This window comes from Sylvia atricapilla, chromosome 5, assembly GCF_009819655.1.
Source record: "Sylvia atricapilla isolate bSylAtr1 chromosome 5, bSylAtr1.pri, whole genome shotgun sequence".
Taxonomy (NCBI): Eukaryota; Metazoa; Chordata; class Aves; order Passeriformes; family Sylviidae; genus Sylvia; species Sylvia atricapilla.
Window position 1 is genome coordinate 65417743 of NC_089144.1, and position 20802 is coordinate 65438544.

Sequence of the window (20802 nt, forward strand, 5' to 3'; positions counted from 1 at the left end):
TTATTCCTAGACACAGATTGAACTTCTCATGCCCCAGCCAGTCCTCAGAAAATTTCAATGGGCTGGGTTATGGGCTTCCTCACCTAGTAGGTTCTTACTACTCAAAAAAGTTCTGCTGTGTCAGACTGGTTTCTCTGCTGTTATAATCTTTCAGTTTGGAGGATCATGGAACAGTTTTGATCTTAGTGGGTGTCCTTATGGAGGCTGCCTGTCAGGTTGGGGGTACAGTTCATCTGGTTCCTGGCCTCTCTGGGAGATATCTTTCTCCTCTTGCACCCACCTGAGGAGCAAATCACTTTTCACTTGTACAGAGACAGGCTTTCTTGGTCTATTGGCAGCCTATTAGTTGGCTTGATCAAACCTAAGAAGACCTACCTTCCTGTGAAAATTGAGGGTTTGTTCCAAATTGGACATCCTGCCTCCAATAGAATTACAGGTATTTAAATCATCTCCAGAACAGAATTTTCTCTCCTTGCCTAGTGGTACTCTCAAAGAGTGCAACAGGCTGCTGTGCAGATTTGGGATTAATACTTCATGTGAGTCAAAAACTTCTCCCTGCTCAGCTTTGATAGCCAATCTCTTTCCGCTTTTTTCTTTTCATTTTTTCAGAGAGGTTTGAAGCTCAAAACCAAAATCCGCACGCAGAGGAGAATCCCCTTGTTGTGCCATTCATTTTTCTCCACAGCTGATCGTTAAGTACATGGGAGCTGCAGTAAGCCTCACTCTATCTTGGCCTTGGCATACACTACATACCTTGAGATGACAGCAAATCCTCATATGGGAGTCCCTTTTCATCCTTTCCACCACCCAAAACCAATCATACAGACTCTGCAAATATTTTGCTCAAATTCTCTTTCCCAGCACTTCTACCTGTACACATCTGTGCCTCCTAATATTTTGAAACTTCCAGTGTCCCTGACACAGAGGTGTGCCTTTCTGACTCGTTTTTGTGTATGCAACAGAGGGACATCTGTCCTGATCAATGCATGGACGTGGACCTTTAGAGTAAAATTAAGTGGGCAGCCACCTTATGGTGGGCTCACATGGATCATCTGAGCTTGGGCCACTGCAGTTCTGGAAGAGATGTGAACGGAGACCCTCATGGTTTTTTCTGTGCTACAGAGGTTAATCGTGATTCCTCTGACAAATTCCAGGTGACGTTACATGCTGCTTATTTAACCTTTTCTTTGCAATAGCAATTGGCTATTGTTGTGTTGTTTGGGTTTTTTAGCAGAATGGTAATGGTCAAAAGCCTGAGGAACAAAGTCTAACAATCCAGATTTGAGTCCTTCTGTGCTGGGTGCTGTCCGAAGTTGGGAAAAACCAGCGGGAGACTGGTTTCCTGGTTTCCTTCCTTGTCCCAGTTCTTAGCCCATTTCAACATACTTAAATTGCAAGTTCAAGCTGAGCCAAATGCATAATTAGCATAGCAGGCTACATATAGTTTTGAAAAACATCATTCTTCCTGGAATCTCAGATGCTTTCAGCTTCCATTTTCAGGATATGTATTCTGGCTTCCAAGTGAAGTGTAAAAGCAGAGCTACTCTGTTCTGAGTGGATACTGAAGAGCCCACAGTGTCTGTTGTTCCAGAAAAAGTTTGTCCCTTTCTAATGTCCAGAATCTCTTTGTCTTAAAATGCGCAACACCCTAACAGTGTCCGTAGTGCTGCTGCCATTCTACTGATCATTGCTTCAGGGTTGGAAGCACCATTTGCAACATGAATTTGGTATTAATTTGCGTGGATATGAAGTTATGCCAGAAAAGTAATATCTCTCCACAACTGGATGACATGTTCTGCAACCAAGGTGGGATCTGTAACCAAGGTGGGGTGACTGAAAGTAGCTTTGTCTGCGTGCAATATTCTGATTTTAAAGTGTTGAAATAATGTCTAGCCTTCTGGATCTTTGGCAAGGTGTCCAGTTGAGATCCAGGGCTCATTTTATCTCTAGTCTTACCTCCACAACTGAAATGTTTGAACACTGCTCAGTAGCATATTATGTTAGAAGCCTGATAAGCATATCTGTAACTAAATAGGTGCCTTTCTGAAGAGAGGATATAGCTTTGAAATATGAGTACCTAAGTATATATTCCATTGTCTCATCAAATAGGAGGAAACTCAGTCTCTCTTTCTGTTATATTTACCTTGTGTCAGGCTTTTATTCAATGTTTCTGCAGTTGTCAGGACTTAGAAAGGCTTTACTCCTCCTGTCTTCTGAATTTTCATCCCTTTCCACCTTTCTCTACATCTCTGGAGACAGTCATAGCTCAAGATAGGATGCAGATCACAAAGTTGCAGAGCTTCAGGTACCTTTGATGTGCTCTGCTTACATTCTCAAGATACTTGCTGAGCTTACTCATTTTCTGCTAGACACCTGAATCCTTTTTAGGCCTTCTCTGAGGAAGCAAGAATGCTGCCTCCTAGAATCACCTGGGAATTTTGTTTAACAAATTACAATTAAATGCAGAAACCCACAACACTGACAGCACTTACACTCTGTCTAACCTCTTCCAATGCCACACTACAAAAGTGGCATTATACGAGTGGCAAGTTTGTAACAGTTTTTTGTGAAACGTTCTGCAGACCCTAAACTGAGCAATGCTTTTGTGACTGCCTGTGATGACCAGGCAGTAACCTTAGTGTCACAGCTGTGCTGATTTATTCCTACCAGAGCAGGACACCTGCCCAAGGCTCCTCATTGACAGAGGTGGATAGTCAGAATAAGATCAGTTCTGCATTGCCATACTTCCCAGGACATCTTAGCTGTAAATGTAATTATTTCAACCTTTTTATTCATATCCTCTGTTTCCGAATATTACCCCTTCTCCTTATCTAGAGAAAATCCATATATTTCCTCTCAGTGATGGTGAACAGAGAGGGTAGGTGGAATGATAAAGGGTCATTGCCTACAAAAGAGCTGCACTGTATTTGATCCATTTCAGCCATCTCCTATCATTCTAGTGATTACAAGGGAGCTAACTTGTTCTCAACTCAATAAAAATCCTCAAAACTACTTTCAGTTCCTGGGTGCTTCTGGTTTTGACTTATTTTTGTTTATGAATCTAAGCTCTTTTTTCATCTGTGTTCCCCTTCATATCTTGCAGGTTAAATGTTATTTTGAGTAAGATACTTCAAATTTTTTAGGGATTGCTATTGCAAAGAAGGAAAGAAATCAATCTCACATACTTGTGATAAATTCAGTATTCAGAGAGTAATTATTTTAAAACTGAAAACTATGTTTTGGGGGCAATCCTGTAGATTCTGGTTGGAAGAAACTCAGGGGGTCATTTAGATCTTCCTCAGGCAGAGCCAGTGACCTGACTTACTTCACCTCACTGTCTTATAGACACTGTAGCCTTAACTCTAATGCCATCTGAAAAAAACCAGAAATAATAATAATCATGATCATAATATAATAAACTAAACACAAATCCATCAACATTATATGCAATTTTAAAGCATTGCCACAAACACTGACTTTTTTTCTCTGCTAAAATACAAGCAACATCTGAAAGTGGTAAATTGTCATGTTCTCATTTCATAGCACATTTTTCTAAAAATCTCTTGCATACAACCACCACTAGTTTCAGTCCAGATCTGATTCTGTACTTTAAGTTGTTGGAAAGTGCTGGGGGAGGAGCACAGAGAGTTCTGTGTTCAGGGAGAGGAGCTGTGTGCAGCACATGGCAACTCTGGGAAGGTGGTGCTGACATCAATGAGACTACTTAAGAACCAAATCCAATACAAGTAAATTTGTCCTAGATATCCTGGTCTGTTAGGCACCTGTCCTAAGGAGTGGAGGAATAAAACCATCTTTCCTGAAGTCAGTGGTCTCACCTCTGCACTGCTATGGCTGCCAGCACAACTCCCAGCTCTTGGATAGGGTCCAGGGATGGAAAGAAGCTATGGTGATCTCATTCCTGTTCACAGCCTCTACTGTGTGTGGGGTAAGTCCTTGGGAGAAGATTTACAGCAGTATGTAGGTGCCTGCCAAGGTCATACTGATATCTTCAGAGACTCCCAGGCACCCAAGTATGTCAGTAAATATGCAGCTTGTTTAGTCCCTCAGAGCACGATCCTGAATTTATCTGTAATAAGAAGCTACTGGCTGCCTGCTGGGACACCACTCTGGGGAACAGAGTTCTGATTAAGCCCAGGGGACCTGAGTGGCAAATGACAAAAATGATGCAGTTCTGGGGAAATGAACTCACCAGAAACCTTTCCCAGCCTTAGTAGCAGGATGTCTCACTCTGCCAGGGCTCAGCCCAGCTGTCCAAACAAAAAAAAAATCAACCTGTCAGATTTTTTTTTACTTACCCAAATATGGATTTACCCTTCCCCCATCCCCCTCTTCCTAATTACTCCAGCCTATAGTCCAGATTTGACACTGACCAGCCAAGGGACAGGTTTTCTACACATCCACATGTCTCTTGGTAACTGAAGTCAGCAGCAGCTGATGAACTCTGTAGCAGGTTACTGTGCAGTCAGAACATACTTCTTACGGACACAAGAATCACCAATGAGTGAAGTAGCTTTACTTCAGCAAAATATGCCAAGCATTTTAAATAGCTGTCTTCTATGATAGGATCTTCCAGGCATAGTGATGGAATGTGTGTGGGCTGTGACTGGGCCACACCCAGAGATACTGTAGAGATCCAACAGAAACATTGAGAGTAGAATGGATTGGCATGAACAGCACCAGAGGACATTGCAGAAGAACAGGAATGACAGCTGCTGATCCCACCTGATGTAGAAGATCATCAAGATCACACCACATCTTTCAGTTTCTCAAAACACTCAGACTGGGAATGATTCAGAAGACAAACTGAAGCCATTAACAGGTAAGATAAAGGACAAGCCTCAAACAATTAAAGATATCCAGGTAAGGCAACTAAAGAACATCTTTCCTAATAATTCTGAAAAGTGGAATCGGGTGAGGAGACAAGAGATTACAATCACTGTGAATCCTTAAAGTGAACAAAAGACAGATCCAAACCCAGACTGGCCACCTGTCTGAGACAAACTCTAGAGATGTGGGGGCACATTATATCATGTCCCCTGTCCCCCCTCTTTGGAAGGAGTCCTAGCTGGAGCACACTGGCATGCACCTGTTGATGCCTGAGAAGATGTGGACATGAAAGAATGAGTGTGAATAAAATCAGGGGTTTAGAATAAAATCATCTCCCCTCATCAGGTCTCTCATTCAACTGCATTAGTTGAGATCTGTGCAAGAGCAGAGCAGTTCCTAGCAAAGGAGTCAGTGTGAGCTAAACCCTAAAAAGATATTCTGCAAGAGAAATATGGAATATACACACTCAGCTTTGTGAAGGTAGGTGTGTGTACTCCAAAGCCTGTGGTTAAATTAATTCTTAAAGCTCCTCAATTTGACACTGCTTTCCTCTCCAAAAAGAATGTAACTGAAGGAGGGATAATTTTCTCTCCTCCTCTGCTTCTTTCTTTCTCTACCACCTGTTCCCACATATGATGTCTTCTGCCATTAAAGACTACACATACTATGTTGAATGAACAAGTCCTATGCAGGGCTATAGTCCTGAGGCAACGGAGTGCAGGGAATATTAAGAAGGCAGGCTATGAATGGAGAGAAACTCTACAGATTATATAAACCCTTCTTTGTCTTCATTTCCCTGTAAACTCTGGCTCTAACTCATGTGTGAGCTGCAAGACATCTGTCAGACTGAGCACTGCTTACTGAATATATTTAGTGAGGAAAGAAGGGTTGGGCTAGTGCAGTAACAACAGCCAGAGCCTTCATCTCAATTGACAGGTGGCTTGTGGCTACTGGCTGGACCCAAAAGCACATCTTCCCAGGGACAGGGGAAGTGACTCCAATTTCATGCTTCCTTCTGTCCTTAAGCACCTCAGGGTGCCTGGGTAACAACAGTATCTGAAGTCTCTATGCACCTTCCCCCCCACTCCATTTTCACAGAGAGAGTGGGCACACCACCAGAATGTGAAATGGCTTCTTTATTCCTCCTGCTCAGCCACAGCCCTGTTGGCTTCAAGCACAAGCCCCGCTGTGTGAGGCTACTGTGACAGCTGCAGCTGGTCTGTAAGTTGCACAGATAAACTGGCCATAAGAGACACCAAGTCGACCAGCCCAAGCTCGGTGGAGAATAGTAGTTAACAAGTCCTCGGGTATGATAATGATAGCTCAGATTTGAATTCAAACCAGGGACCCTGGCCAATCCCATTGAATCATGAATGCATCAATATCATTGGCCAGTGAGCTGGGCGGAGCTAAGAGCCCAACCAATCACATATGTAAGTGTGGGAAATTTGAAGCCCCTATAAAAGGGGCACCCAACGATAAACGCTGGCTGTAGCCGCATAAACGCCGGAGTGTTCTGTCGTGCGCCTGTCTCCAACATCAGCGACAGCCACAACTCTAGCGAACACTGGAGCAGTTTGGTGACTGTATAAAGGAGTCAGTGCCTTGATGGGTGCCTGGATCTTGTCTGTTCTGCTGTGCACACTGAGGTGTGACTGGGTTGGAGGTGGCAGGTGGTTTAGTGGGACTGGACACCTGCAGGTTTTCATTTGTGTGGTTATGTCTCTGTGTCAGCTGGGCTTGGTGTGAAAGCACACCCACTGCGCACAATATAGGTGTGACAGAAAATGTAATGACCCACTGAGTCAGAACAGTGGTCCCTATAACTCAGCTCTCAGTGCCCCGTGGTAGCAGTAGGAGATGGTATTTAGGAATACCATGGGAGCCTGACTGCTCACAGTGGTGCCTTTGCTGTGTACCCCACCAGCACTGTGGCATTTGGCGAGCAGCACTTCTATTTGTCACCTTACCTACCAGACTTTGGGAGACTGTAAAGATTCCTAATATTTTCCCCTCAAAGCAACAACACAGACATTTTGCTCTCTCCTTCCCCAGTGGTTGTCCCAACCCTTAGCCATGTTAGTTGCTTTTCTGCATGCCTTCTCTGACTCCATGCTGTCTTTCAGGGACCAAAACTGCCTAACGTATCCCAGAGCTGCACGCATCTGGATTTTATATGGTAGCAAAACTGTACAAAGGAAGAGGACTGTACAGTGGCATCCTGTTCCACTCAGGAATCAACACCTTAAGCCAGCACTACCTTTGACACCTTTTCCCACCCATTCCTTGCATTGGCAAAGGTATTTTCACCAATCACTTTAACTGTGAATGTTTTCTCAACCTTTCTGTCTTTATAAACGCAACACTAATCAGGGAAACTTTCACAGGGTGTGTGTAAGAGAGACACCCTAATTTCTTGTGCTGCAAATATGGGGACAGCTCAGCTCAAAGCTCAGGCTCCCCTCCAAGCAATGCAGTGGAAGGGAGCATGAGTGGATGCATTCCCAAGGAATATGCAGCCACCTCTGGGCAGCAACAGCAGCAAGATGTGGTGAACCATGGAAGTGCGAAGGTGAGGGTTACTGCTAAAAGAAGTGGTTTGGGGGAATTTTGAGACAAACTAATTGCGTGAGTTAGCAGTTATCTCATGGGGAACCTCTCCTAAAACAATCTTGCAGAGTGTCCATCAGACAGTATTTCTGATGATCTTGCTGAAAAGTCTGCTGTGAGGCAGAAGAAGGAGGAGAGGACTTCCCTGACTTTTCCTGAGTGTAAAATGCTAATTCTAGGTAACTTCGGATTTAGTGGAGAAGAACAAAATATCTAAAAATACAAGGTCCCCTCACAACAGCCATACTCTGTTTAGAAAGAATTGTAGCATTTAGAAACTGCATTTATTCTCCAGCATTTGCTAACTGGGCTGTGGCAGGACTTCAGAGCATCATTTTCCACTCATAACACAGGTTCTAGCACTGTCAGTGCAGTCTTTTGCCATTTCCTTCAACAGCCTTCAGGTGGGGAAATGGGAGAAAGGGGATATCTCTGTGCTGCATGCCTATGGCTTTGGGAAACCTCCCTGGGCCCTGGTGGCATTGCATTTGCCAGTTGGGTACTCTAGGGGAGATGGCAGCAGCACACAAGAGCCCCACCAGACATGTGAGGGGTTCTCAGCTGGTTAAGCATAGAACATGTGCTTGTGGGGGGATTTGAGGGATGGCAGGACTGAGGAATCCTGTGCTCAGCTCCTGAGGTATGTCTGGGTCAAATGCATGCTGTCTGGGAGGCTGGAATACCCCTCAGAATGATGAAACAGCCTGGAAAACATATTTGACCATTTTTATCAGTGTACTTTAGCTGAACTTACCTCCACAGCAGAGACAAGTAACTTGAGCCTTCTGAGTCTTAGTGTCATCAGCTATAAAAATGGGGTTAATATCAAGCTTACCTACTTTCCAGTGAGTTGCAGCTAATTAGAGTTAGCGTTAGTTAATGTTTGCACAGCCCTGGGATGTGAAAATGGTAATATCATGCTAAGTATTACTCCTTGTGCCTAGACACTGTGATTCTTCATAACTAGAGCAGTCAATTCAATTAGCTGGAGTGGAGAGATTCAGCAGCAAGGAAGGCAGAGGAGATACAAACTTAATACTGTAGGCATGATGGACTGCAGCTGCAGAGGGCAGGGAAAGCTCTTTTCCTGAAACTATGGGAGCCAGAGAGACAGCTCTGTTTGTGTAGAAGTGCAGATGTTCCCCAACAGCTTTGGGCTGCACTGCAGCAGTCTGCTGGCTGAGGAAGGGATGGGTCAGTTCCTGACAGATTTATGGGATAGAAGGCTCTGTTTAATCCTCACATGGCTCTTGCTCTTAATGTGTCGAGGATGCTGATTTCCTGAAAGGTCCTCTGGGCAAAGCAGAGCAGCACTTTGCAGACAGTGAAGGCCAATCCTGCTTCATGTCAGCTAGCAGCACCCCTGGCAGGAAGTAAGTCTCATCACAGTGGGCAGTACAGGGCAGTGTTTCACCAGCCACACTGGGCATAATGGCCTGATAGGTATACTGTCTTGAACAGGGGATCCATTTCACCCATGGCAGCTGTGGGCACGGAGCAGACACTCAGGGACTGTGGGAGAAGTACAGTGGAATAGAGCCGTATCTCTTCCCAGCAAGGCACTGCTCTGAAGGGAAAAGACATTGGACTTGCTTGAAGATCAAAAGGAGGAATGTAGAAGTACGTGATGCCATTTCACAAGCCTGGATTTTGTCCAAGACACTTGGATTAATACCACATTTTTGGTGATTGATCAGGACTGACTACCCATGTCAGGACCATGGCTTGCAACCTTTCAAGAGCCATTCCCAGCCACACAGAAGTCTGACCAATTGCTGAGGCATAACCCACCAGGGAGGCAGAGGAAGGGTTGCCACACTCTGGATCAGTAGTGCTGTTTCTTACAGCTCCCTGGTGCTAACCTACGTATTAGCTGAGGATTTGGCTACGGCTCCTGGCCAGCTTCCATACTCTGCAATTGCATTCTGCTGCCTTGAAATCCCCCTCCTCACACACATGCACATGCACACTCCATGGTTTAAGAGGGACACAGAAGCTGTCACTGCTTTCTGTCCAAAATTCCTGCAAAGTGGTGGAGGTGGGTCATCCTTCTCAGGAACATACTCTATTTCAGTGCCACAAGACATGAATTATGTTCCTGGGAAGGTTATAAAAACACTTTGGGACCATTTGGAAGGAAGATGTAATCCTGAGATGAAAAGTGATATTAAAATGTCACCTGGTTTGACTTCTGGCATGATCAGGGCCTCAGGCTTGGACTAGGAAGAGGTGTCCTCGTGATGCTGGGAAAGATTGTCGATGCTAAGTATATTCCATTTATCAAGTCATAAAGATGTCTGTACTGGGTAACTGATTTAGTATTTTGTTCCTCCTTTCTCCTCCTTTCTCTGTCCTGTAGTTTTTCTTCAGCCTCCTCCTCACACTCTGTTCTCCTCCCAAAGAAGCCAAGTATCTCCTGCTGTCAGAATGATTATTCTCCCCTGTATTAGAATGAATGATTAGTCTTTGTCTAGTTGCCTCCATAATTAAGTGCTGCATGAAAGAATATTTTTATAAGTAACCAAGGCAGTTTCTCCCTCTGGAGCTGTTGGGAGCATGGTACAGCTCTCCACTGGCTTACAGGCAGAGAAGTGGGTGTCCTGCACAGAAACACATCACACCCAACCCCTGACCCAGGTGCTGCATGCCCAAGCTGTGCTTGTAGCTGGGGCATATACCTCCTCAGCCATGCTGTGCGCATATGATGATTCCTTTGGATTAATTTGTGGGCTGCTAGATACCCCACCTGATGTGTATGTGCACAGGGACACAGACTCCACTCCCGGGTCCAGGTATGCTGTCCTATGTAGGTTTGTACACTCCTGACCCAGGACTGAGCCTCTGCATAACTCTAGCTTGTCTTTCTCAATTCCCTGACTCAAAATCATCAGACTAGTCCTTTTCTGTCTCTGGGTATCCCCTGGCTAAGCTCCATATTAAGAGAAGGCTTTTAAGGGAGAGCTGGAGTAAGGGAAGATACTGTGAATGGAGAGGGGATATTAAACAGCAATAAAACCTAAAGTACACCCCACCCTTTCTATAAATATCCCAACAGCTCCTCTGCTTCCTAGCAGCACTAATGAGCATCAACAGGAGTGATGGAGGGCAACAAAGGAATCACTGATGAACAATCAGAAATAGTGCTTGGCTGCTAATCGGACTAATGAGCTGCTTTGCATAAAATGAGAGGGAGGGAGGAAGATGAGCAGATGGGCTCTTGGAGGGAAGGCCAGTGGCAGCAGGAGCGCCATGAGGAGTGCCCTGCAGCATGGCAGCACTGGATGCTGTCTCTTCACTCCTTCCTGGCAGGAGACACTGACCATGAGAGGGCCAGCACTGGGCAGCACTGCCAGAGTGGCTCAGGCACAACTGAAAGCCTGGTGTGAACCATGACTTATCACAACATGCCTCAACCCACATGGCAGTTCTTGTATCATCATCGTGCATCAGAGAGGTTAATCCAATCATTTGCTGAGGAAAGAGGGGACACATCTTCAGTAACTCCAGTGGTCAAGACACAGACATGGGCAACTCCGAAGTACAACTCATACTAGTCTTATATCCAAGTCAGGACAGAGGTGTCAGACTCTGAAAGTGTGTTTACCATGGAGGGCTGGATTGATTCTCCACTTTTCTATCTTCTGAGAGATACCAGTTGACCAGCTCATCAGGGACATACCCTGGACATTACTATCCCTATGAAGGGGATTAGCATCCTGTTCCCTACTTTTTTCCTGTAGGAAAAAGGGTCCAGTTGTAGGTGAGAAACTCAGGCTTCACAGTGGAATTAGCGGCTGTGTTACTGGAGAGGAGGGTGCAGGGGAAAGAGCAAGAGACGGACATATATTGCAAAGGAAATGTGCTAGTCTGTGCCTCCATCAGCCATGTATAGGCAAGCCATGGCCTAATCCCAGCCTATATCAAAATATTGACAAAGATTTTGTGATTTAAGGGACTTTAGTGCCTGGTGCATTCTGGCAATGCATGGCAGGTACACAAAGAGGATTTCCCAGCTTAAGGAAATGACGCAGGCAAAACACATTTGAGTAACTTTTCCTTGGCACATTAGTACGATTTCTACTATTCTTGCTAATGGGAGACCAGAGAGACTACGGTTTCCTGTTTTGCTTCCTATATCTGACTGCTGATCCTTCAGCACTGCTAGGTATGAGCAGATCTACCATCTCTGTCATCTTATTTCAGACCTTGACTGTTAATCTGAGGCTGTGGGCAGCCACACAAGCCATGATCTCTGTTGCAATCCAGACAATCATCTGTTAATAGCTGTCTGAGGTCTGTTAATGCATTTTCTTTTCACAGAAGCTCCCAAAACAGCCAGAAAATAGTGACAACCATGCAGCTAGAGCAGCAAGTTAGAAAGGCTGCAACACTGCTCTCATTTGAATTCAATCTGATGCTATAATTTATCTTGCAAGGGGAACAGTAGGAATGATCGGCCTCACCTCCATACTTCATTGGCACTTTACCTAGGTGCACAGGTGTGGACGGGGTGTCTTCACAGTAGGGAGAAGGCACTGAGCTCTCTGCCCATTTACCAGCTTGTACTGGGAGAGATGATTACGGGCAGGGTGCAGCTCCTCCAGCAAAGAGGAGCTGATGAAAACCCTATTTCCCTCCCCTGAGGGCAGGCCATGTGCAAGGCTGTACACTGACTCCCACTCCTGATCTTTCTCCAGTGCCAGGGGCATCTCTAGCATGAGATAGACCTAGAGAACCAGTTCTGTTTTTTCCTTTTTCTTTGTTGTTGTTGTTTATTTGTGGGTTGGTTTGTTTGTTTTAAAAAATTGTTTATTGGTGCTGTTTCTAGTTGGAGTAGAAAAGGTCTTTGCTGAAACCGTGGTGGGCAGAGGTGTGTCTGTCATGTTCCCATGACCATGGAGCTGTTGTGCTGACTGTATTTATTCCATCTGTACAATTATGCTGGGTCTTGACAGCTGAGCTGCATCTGCAGAATCCTCAACTGAACACCTGGAAATATTACTCTGGAGATAGTTATATCATTAGACATCTGGATGGAGGTCAAGAGCTATAGGTTCAACCACTTCTATCACAAACTCTCCTTGCAACTTTAGACAATGTATTTTAACCTTTTGCAATTTGTTCTTGCCTTCCCTCTGCAAAATACAGATACATAAATCTTTCTGTTACCCACCTGGATTACAAAATGTATAATTGCCTCTCTTTGTGCTCCTGATCATCACCATATCACAGACAGAGAGTTTTAGTATTACAGCTTATAATTTTTAGTAAGTGATGATCCGATGATACTCTTCGGAAGAGGGTGAAAGCTATGTTTGAAGTCCTGATCCAGTTCTTCTCATATCAGTATTTTCTGTATCTCTCCAGTTCCCTCTCCTGTTTCATATTTCCTTTTTTTTTTCTCTCTCTTTAATTCTTTCATGCCATGCTGCTGTGGTAGAACAGCTGTCATGGAGCACTTCAGCTTTGACATACATGTATGTGAGAAATAAGAGGTGACAGTTGGAAATAAAGTCCTCTTGTCTTGGATGAAAAACTGCAACTTCTTATTCCAAAATCTGCAGTCAAGAAAAATTTTAACCCTTACGTTTCTACTAACACCTTGGGCCATATTCATACAGCAAAGCAGCATCGTGGAAGGGCAAAAAAAATCACAGTGCACCCAAACCTTCACAGACATCTGCAGCAGGTACCCACACTTTCCTCAGAGCTCATTCTGTCATCTATGGAGACATCCCTTTCCAGGAGCTCTGTAACATCTGAGCACTTTACACACATCAAGTAGAAAATGTACAAATGCACCCAGTTGAGGAAAGGGGTCTCTGTAATAATCTTTCACTTCACTGGCATACCTAACAAGGAAAGTCATCTTCCTCTGGTAGATTGCTCCAGCAATCCATGTTGTCATGGAAATAAACCCTTCCCCTTCTCATATTTCAATAATGTGTTGAAGGTTTTCAGGGCCTTTCCCCTTTTTTTTTCTCTGCCTGGCTCTTCAGCATTTACTGTGCATCATATGCTGGAAGTGCAGTGCTCTTATTCTTCAAAATCCAAACCAAAAACAACTCACAAAATTTTTCTTCCATCAAAACTGACTCTTTGCCATCCTTCCCTCTGATTCGCTGTCTCTCTCATTTAGTGGTTTTCTGTGAAAACCTAACTCTGAATCAGCAACTTGGTTTGTGTGATAAAAAGTTCCCTTCCTGTGCCCAAAAGCTTCCCCCAAGGGCAAGGGATAACTCCTGCTGCCATGGACTTGTCTTGCAGATGAAGTTTTTTTCCTGTTACACAATGCAATTGAACGTCTGTTGGGGTATCAGGGGTGAGAAAGAAGGAGATGTAAGCTTTTCCACTCATGGTAAGAAAGTGATGAAATGTGCTTTTACAGCAATGATTTTCGTCTGCAGATCCAATGCCTTGCAGTGTCTGCTGTAAAACCTATGACCACAGCCTGCTTGCTTCATTGCATAGCACTGGGTTGCAGTTGTGTATTGCAGGCTTGGTTGTTGAATTGCATAACAGATGAAAGAAGAGATCTAGGAGCAGTAAAGCTCTGAGGAAATGGTCCTCACTCTGCTCTGCAGATGATTGTTTCTTTTCATGCCCTACAGTTCACTCTAAACAATGTATGTCCCACTGCAGCTCCTCCCTCAGAGCCCACAGGTGATTTGCAGCTTGAGAAAACCTTTTGAAAAGCCTAGCAAAAGGTCTTATGTTGGTGGCAATCATGTTACATCGCCTCAGAATTTGTGGGATGCATTTCAGATAAAATTATTATGAGCACATTCCTCAGTCACAGCTTCCCTCCATTCCTTCCCTCAAGAAGGACAGCTTTGTGTACCTCTGCCCTTATGTGCTAAAGCCAGCTACAAAGAATGTAGTCTGTTTGTGTTTTGTTGCTTCTGAGTGTGTGGGAATAATTGTCAGTCCTAGAAGGCAAACAGTGTTTTCTAGATGACAGAAAAAAAAAAAAAAAAAAAAAAAAAAAAAAAAAAAAAAAAAAGGCAAATTATTTAAATGCAGCGGGGCTTTGGACAGCACTGAAGGCATCATCTGACCCTCCAAAAAGATAAGTTAAGACACACAAAAGCATGAGAGAATGCCCAGGTTTGCTGCATTTGACTGCCAGGAATAAGAAGAGGCACTGCATTTCATCGCTGAGATACTGAGGTGAGAAGACAAGAGTGCAAATAATCAACAAGCAATCTTAGTGAGTATTGAGCCTGCTGCAGAAAGAGAAAAGTAAAAGGAGGAGTTTCATATAAATCAAATTGTTCCTCTTCGGTAGTTTGGGAACACATGCTCTAAAATCAGTCATCAACCACCATCACTAACTTGCCATAATCTACTGTAATTGCCTCACTCCAGGAGAAGGGTCAGAAGAGAACATTATGAGGTCCCAGTGTGTGCACTGCTGGAAGGCTTAAGTTTGCAAAAAACAACAACAACAACAACACCAAACAAACAAAAAAACCCCAAACCATGGTGGTTTCCTCTCAGGGAGATTAGTCTCTTCTGTTTCCCTATCTGTGCTCTCAAGTAGGAGTCAGGTTGAACTGTCTCTTTATTTGTTTAGGATACCCCTAACTTGTGCTAGAAAAAGGTTCTAATGGATTCAGAGTTGGTGGAATTCCCCCAGAATCCATGGAAAATGTTGTTCACAAAGCAAGGACGTGCTCTGGGAGGTGCCTTCTTTCTGGGGAGTAGAACGACAACACTGAGCACTCGAAGTAGTGGAAGACTGCTCTCCAGGTCCAAGTGAGACAGTGTGCTAACACACTCTGAGTTCACAGTATAACAACAGAATTGCCTACCACCAAGGAAAGTGCTTGAGATTAAACCATTATGCAATTGCACTCTAAACTCATAATTACTTCTAGTATTTCCTTCCAAAGATGCAGGGCTGCACAGGGCCTCTTATTTTGTAGCAATTACTGATAACAAATGGTTTAGTTCAAGCTTAGTTAAGATACTTTTAGTTGAAGCCTCTATTTTTCCTCTGTGGACTGGGACTTAATATTTTTGGCCACAGCCCAAAGAGGTGACATTTTGAAGTATGAATAAAACCAGCATAAGAACTTGCAATTGCGTGAAGACAACTAAGATCAACAACTCCTCTAATTCCTTCTGTTGTCTGCTGTTTTTTCTCATGATCTGTACTATCTCCATTTGCTTAAAAAGCCAAATAAAAGAGGCAAGACCCATCTTTCTGTCACAGTTTTATGTAGTGTCTTGCACAGGAGCTGTTGGAGACTGTTGATGGGGGATGAGGCCCTACAAGCAGAGATGAGACTACTGCTGTGATGAGCAGAGACGGACTGCACAGAACTGGGAGGGTGGTCCAAATGGGAAATATAATCATCACACTGGTGCCAGTCACAGTTAGTAGCACTGGGGCTTAAATCTCCATCATCATGGTTATCAGAGCTGGCAGGAAAAGGAAGCAATTGAAGCAGATGGAATATCTCTAATCTTCCTAGTAGTTGTATTTGTGCATTGCTGCCATGAGGGCAAATAATCTGGGCATCTAAATCCCTTGTCTACACTTGGAGTGTATCCAAATGGATGTCAAGGTAAACAATCACAAATCCTGCCTTGGATTGTCTACTCTTGAGGCCTCCAGCATGCCACCAGGCTGGGTGGTTGTGGATTATGATGCCTGCCAAATGTACACAGGGCTTACTCTGAATGTGTCCTTTGGAACAGAGTTCCCTTCCTAACACAGCTTTTAGGAACCAACCCCTGTGATGGCACCCCAGCCAGTCTGCAGCTTTGTCTTGCAGCAGAAAGGGGGTACAGGACTGATAAGGAGCACGAATTTGGGACAGATGGGAGAGCATGGATGACAACCTCTTCTATGAGATTTTGTATACACACCATTTTCCTCAGAGGAGGGTCTGGGCTCCTCAGACAGAAGCAATATGAGGCCGTGGGGGCTTGGCTGGGCTCCTCTGAGGTACTGACATGCTGTGCAGCTGTTCTCTGTGGCTGCTTGGCTTCTAGGATATATATAAATCAACAGAACTGCATGCCATGGGGTAGGAAGCCAGGCTGCTCTCTGGGCAAGAGGGCAGCTGCCTCTGGGTGCAGTTTGACTGTACTAGTAATAGTTTGACTGTAATAGCTGACAGCGGATGCCCACCGAGCTAGAGTTCCACTGAGGGGTGCATCCTCCAGCCACTGAGCCCAACTCAGCATTCTGGCCCCTTTCATTCCACAGCCCATAGCTCTCACACTGCTCTATCAGAGATTAACTGGTTTCTGCCTCCCTACCTGTCCAGAGGCTGCCTCCTATCCCTTCCCCTGCCATCCCTTCCCCTGCTATCCCTTCCCCTCCTATCCCTTCCTCTCCTATCCCTTCCCCTATCCCTTCCACATACTAGCCCCAGCCCACCTTGCTTCTGTATATCTCTCCTAACTCAATCAAGGCTACCCATCTGATACATGAAGTCTGCCATCTCCTGTCCCCCCTGCTACCTTTTTTCAAATGTGTCCCTTTTCTCTTCATTTTCATCGGTGACAATTCCTGATGCTTAGTGTGGCTACTCCACCCATCCCTCACCTGCTTCCCCAAGGGAACAATTGTTCCAGTGCATCATGCAGGTGTGCAAACAGCTGGATCCAGGAAGCACTTGCCAAAATTTCTCTTCTGAATGAATCACAGACCACAAAATGAGATGTGTCAAGGAAAAAAAGATGACTTATGCTTATTGTTGTTGACACCTGCTGAAGGTACGGTAATTTCATATTGTTATTTTTTTTGTAACTCTGTCATGCATTTGTTTAAAAAATGAAGGGTTTTTGGTGGAGGAGACCAAACTAATTGGGCATTTGGGCCAAATTTGAAAGAAGATACTGGTATTTTGAAAGTTAATTTTGGACACAGATAAATTTTGATTCGGGTGATTTTGGAATAGGACTTAAAAATATCAAAAAAAAATACTAACATTGCTAAAAAAAGTGACCCTGCTGAAAACAAGAAAAATGGGAACATCTTTTCAGAGTGGTTAAATAACTCCAAACTGTAAGATAGGTCAGTTTGGAAAGAATGAAAAGGGTCAGGCTGGATCCAGAATAAACTACTTTGCTTAAAATCTGCTTAAAAATATTGCTCTGGGTTGAATCTTATTGAAGGTTATATAAAAATAAATAAATGTCTCTCCAGCTCTATTTTACACAACAGTGAGAAACGCTAGGGGTAGACTTGCAGACTTTTGTATGGAGACAACCCTATTTTTGTACAGTACAGAAAGAAAGAGACAGTCATGGCAGAATGTGCAACCTCTAAAGCAAAGAGCAGAGGGAAAAAGAAATAGAGTGACAAAGTATATGTCTTGTCAGCAAAAAGGAAACCTTCAAAATATATAATTGTTTTATAGTGGTATGTTTTATTAACAGCATTTTAACCACTGTTTGGGCTTGTTTAAACACCAGTTTTACACAGATTTAACTAAATCAGTTTACAGAACAATTGAATTAAGACAGGCAATATCTGAGAGCACAGGCACCTGCATCATAAGTGTTCATATTGGCTTAGCTTGTGTCAGTAAATCATCCTTCCTTTGCTGCCTGGCTTCTTCCCACAGCAGTTGCTTAATTGCACTGCAGGTAGCTTTGCCTCCCTCTCTCCCTCTGGAATGTGACCCCATCCCCCTGCAGCAGAACAGCCAAAAGCTGGAAAGACAAGTGCAATGAAGGCCTGTTGCCCTGGTGGGCTTTTTGGGAGGTGGTTCCCTAGGAGGGCAAACAGGCAGAGGGGATGGCTAGCAGCTTTACAGATGCAATGTCTGCATCACCTCAGAGATGCAGCTTGCAGCTGACTACCACAGAGCCCTGGCTCACCCAACAGCCATTTTAGCTGCAGGAGCTCAGACCCAAGCAAAAAAAGTTGTGAGGTTTTTTTTTTGTTTTTTTTTTTTTTTTCAGAAAGCGAGCAGTACATGTGAGAACGCCTTTTCTTCATGTTTTGCCCCTGTGCTGGCCCATTCCTTCCTGACCTAGATATGTGAAAATGTCTCTTTGCCTTGGTCACAGTCATTCTATTGTTAGACAGTTTGCCTCTTCACTGACTACTGAAGCACAGCCACAGAGATGTGCAGAGCAGTAAGCATCCCTCGAAAACCAACCTCTGTTGGTCAACATACCTGACATTTTTGTACTTTCCTGCACTTTATTTGCTGCTGGACCCACATGTCAGCAGGTGACATGTCAGCCTTGACCTATGGCTGATGCATAGAGGAGAGAAGAGTGGCCAGGGTTAGTGGTGGAGACGTGATTCCCAGTACCTGTCACAGAGGATCAGCTGCCTGGCACTCAGCGTGTGTTCTTGTGCATCAGTGAGGGTGCTCCCCATGTCCTCGTGTTAACAGCTGATGTTACTGTGTGGAAAAACAAGAAGCAGAGCTTTCCTCCAGGATGACAAGTGTGCACCTGTTGAAAAACAAAAAAAAAACAAACAACACTTATGGAGGCCTTCAGTGGGGATGGAGGAACACGTGAGCCTCAACATGTTGTGACCCTGACCAGTGTCTGGGTAACATTATTTTTGCAGTGTCAGTTCTGTAGTGGCCAGTCGCAAATACCCTCTGCAGTGCAGGACTGGCGTCCCAGGAATAGGGCAACCCTGTAGGTATGGTATCTACTGACTGAATGAGGGGGTGGAAAGCAGTGCTACGGAAAGGGACCTGCTGGATGGCAAGTTGAACATGAGCCAGCAGTGCCCTGGCAGCCAGAAGGGCCAGCCCTGTCCTGGGGTGCATCAGGAACAGCCTCACCAGCTGGGCAAGGGAAGGGAATGTCCCCTCTGCTGTGCACTGGTCGGCCTCACCACAAGAGCTGCGTGCAGTTTTGAGCACCACAGTAAAAAGATACTGAGACCATCCAAACGAGGGCAACGAAGGTGGTGATGGGCCTTGAGAGGAAGGCTGATGAAGAGTAGCTGAGGTCACTTGTTCTGCTTAGCCTGGAGGAGTCTGAGGAAAGACCTTATCGCAGTTACAACTTCTTGTGAGGGGAAGAGAAGGGGCAAACATTCATCTATTCTCTGTGGTGACCAGTGACAAGACACAAGGGAATGACGTGAAGTTGTGTCAGGGGAGGTTTAGGTTGGCTATTAAGAAAAGATTCTTTACCCAGAGGGTGACCGGGCACTGGAACAGGCTCCCCAGGGCACTGGTCACAGCACCAGCCTGAGAGAGCTCAGGGAGCATCCAGACAACGCTCTCCGGCACAGGGTGTGACTCTTGGGGACTCTTGGGGCAGGCCAGGAGCTGGACTCGATGCCCCTGCGGGTCCTTTCCAGCCCAGTGTATTTTGTGACTCTGTGGTCCAACTGGCAGCCGGCTGTGGCAGCCCCTGGGGCTCCGCGGGCCGCGGTGTGGCGGAGGGCAGCCGGAAGGCCCGGGGCAGCCCCAGCAGCCGGGGCAGGCCCTCAGCGCGGGGCGGGGCGGGGCGTGGGGCGGGGCTGTGAGTGGGCGTGGCGTGAAGTGGGCGTGGCGGCTTGTGGGCACGGCAGTGAGTGGGCGGGGCGGGCGGTTTGTGGGCGTGGCGTGGCGGGTTGTGGGTGTGGCGGGTTGTGTTGTGGGCGGGGCGGGTTGTGTTGTGGGCGGGGCGGGCGGGTTGTGGGCGTGGCGTAGCGGGTTGTGGGCGGGGCAGGCGGGTTGTGGGCGGGGCGGGCGCCTCCCGCCGCCGCAGGGCCGCGCTTGGCTCTCCCAGCCGGTGGGCGCCCCCTGCTGGGCGGAGCTGCGCGGAGCCGTGCCCGCCCCGGCGGCGCCGCTCCCGTCCCTTCGGTCGTTCCCGCTCCGCGCTTCCCCGGCTGCGGCCGGCAAAGGTGCCTCTGTCACCAGGCCGGCCTTCTCAATCTGCTACCTGTCAGGCTAAATGAGGCGTCATTAGGAATAGCTATGACATGACACGGGCTGGAGTGAGAAGCAGATGGGGCTTCCCCCAGGATGCACCGAGTTGGATTTCAGGGACAGAGCGGGGACACGGCAGTCTGTCGTGGTTTCCTACCTGTTGTCACCTCTGCTGGCAAGGGCTGGAGACACTGCCCCAGCCAGCCGGGTGCTGCAGCAGGAGCTGTGATCCATATGGAGACTGTGCAGTGAGACGCCTGTCTTGGCTGTGCCAGCTGTGCTGTGGTGGCTTTATTCATTCTCTGTTAGAAGAGTGAAGCATGTGTGGCCATGGCCATGTGTGCTGTCCCTCTGACTCTTCTTTCCGTGCAATATCAGTCCTTAACTTTGCAGCAGCATATGGAGTTTTTCCTCTAGGAAGTAGGTGGAAGAGAGGGAAGTGAGGAGTATTGGTACAGGCATAAGCCTCTGGTGGCAGATGATTGAAGCC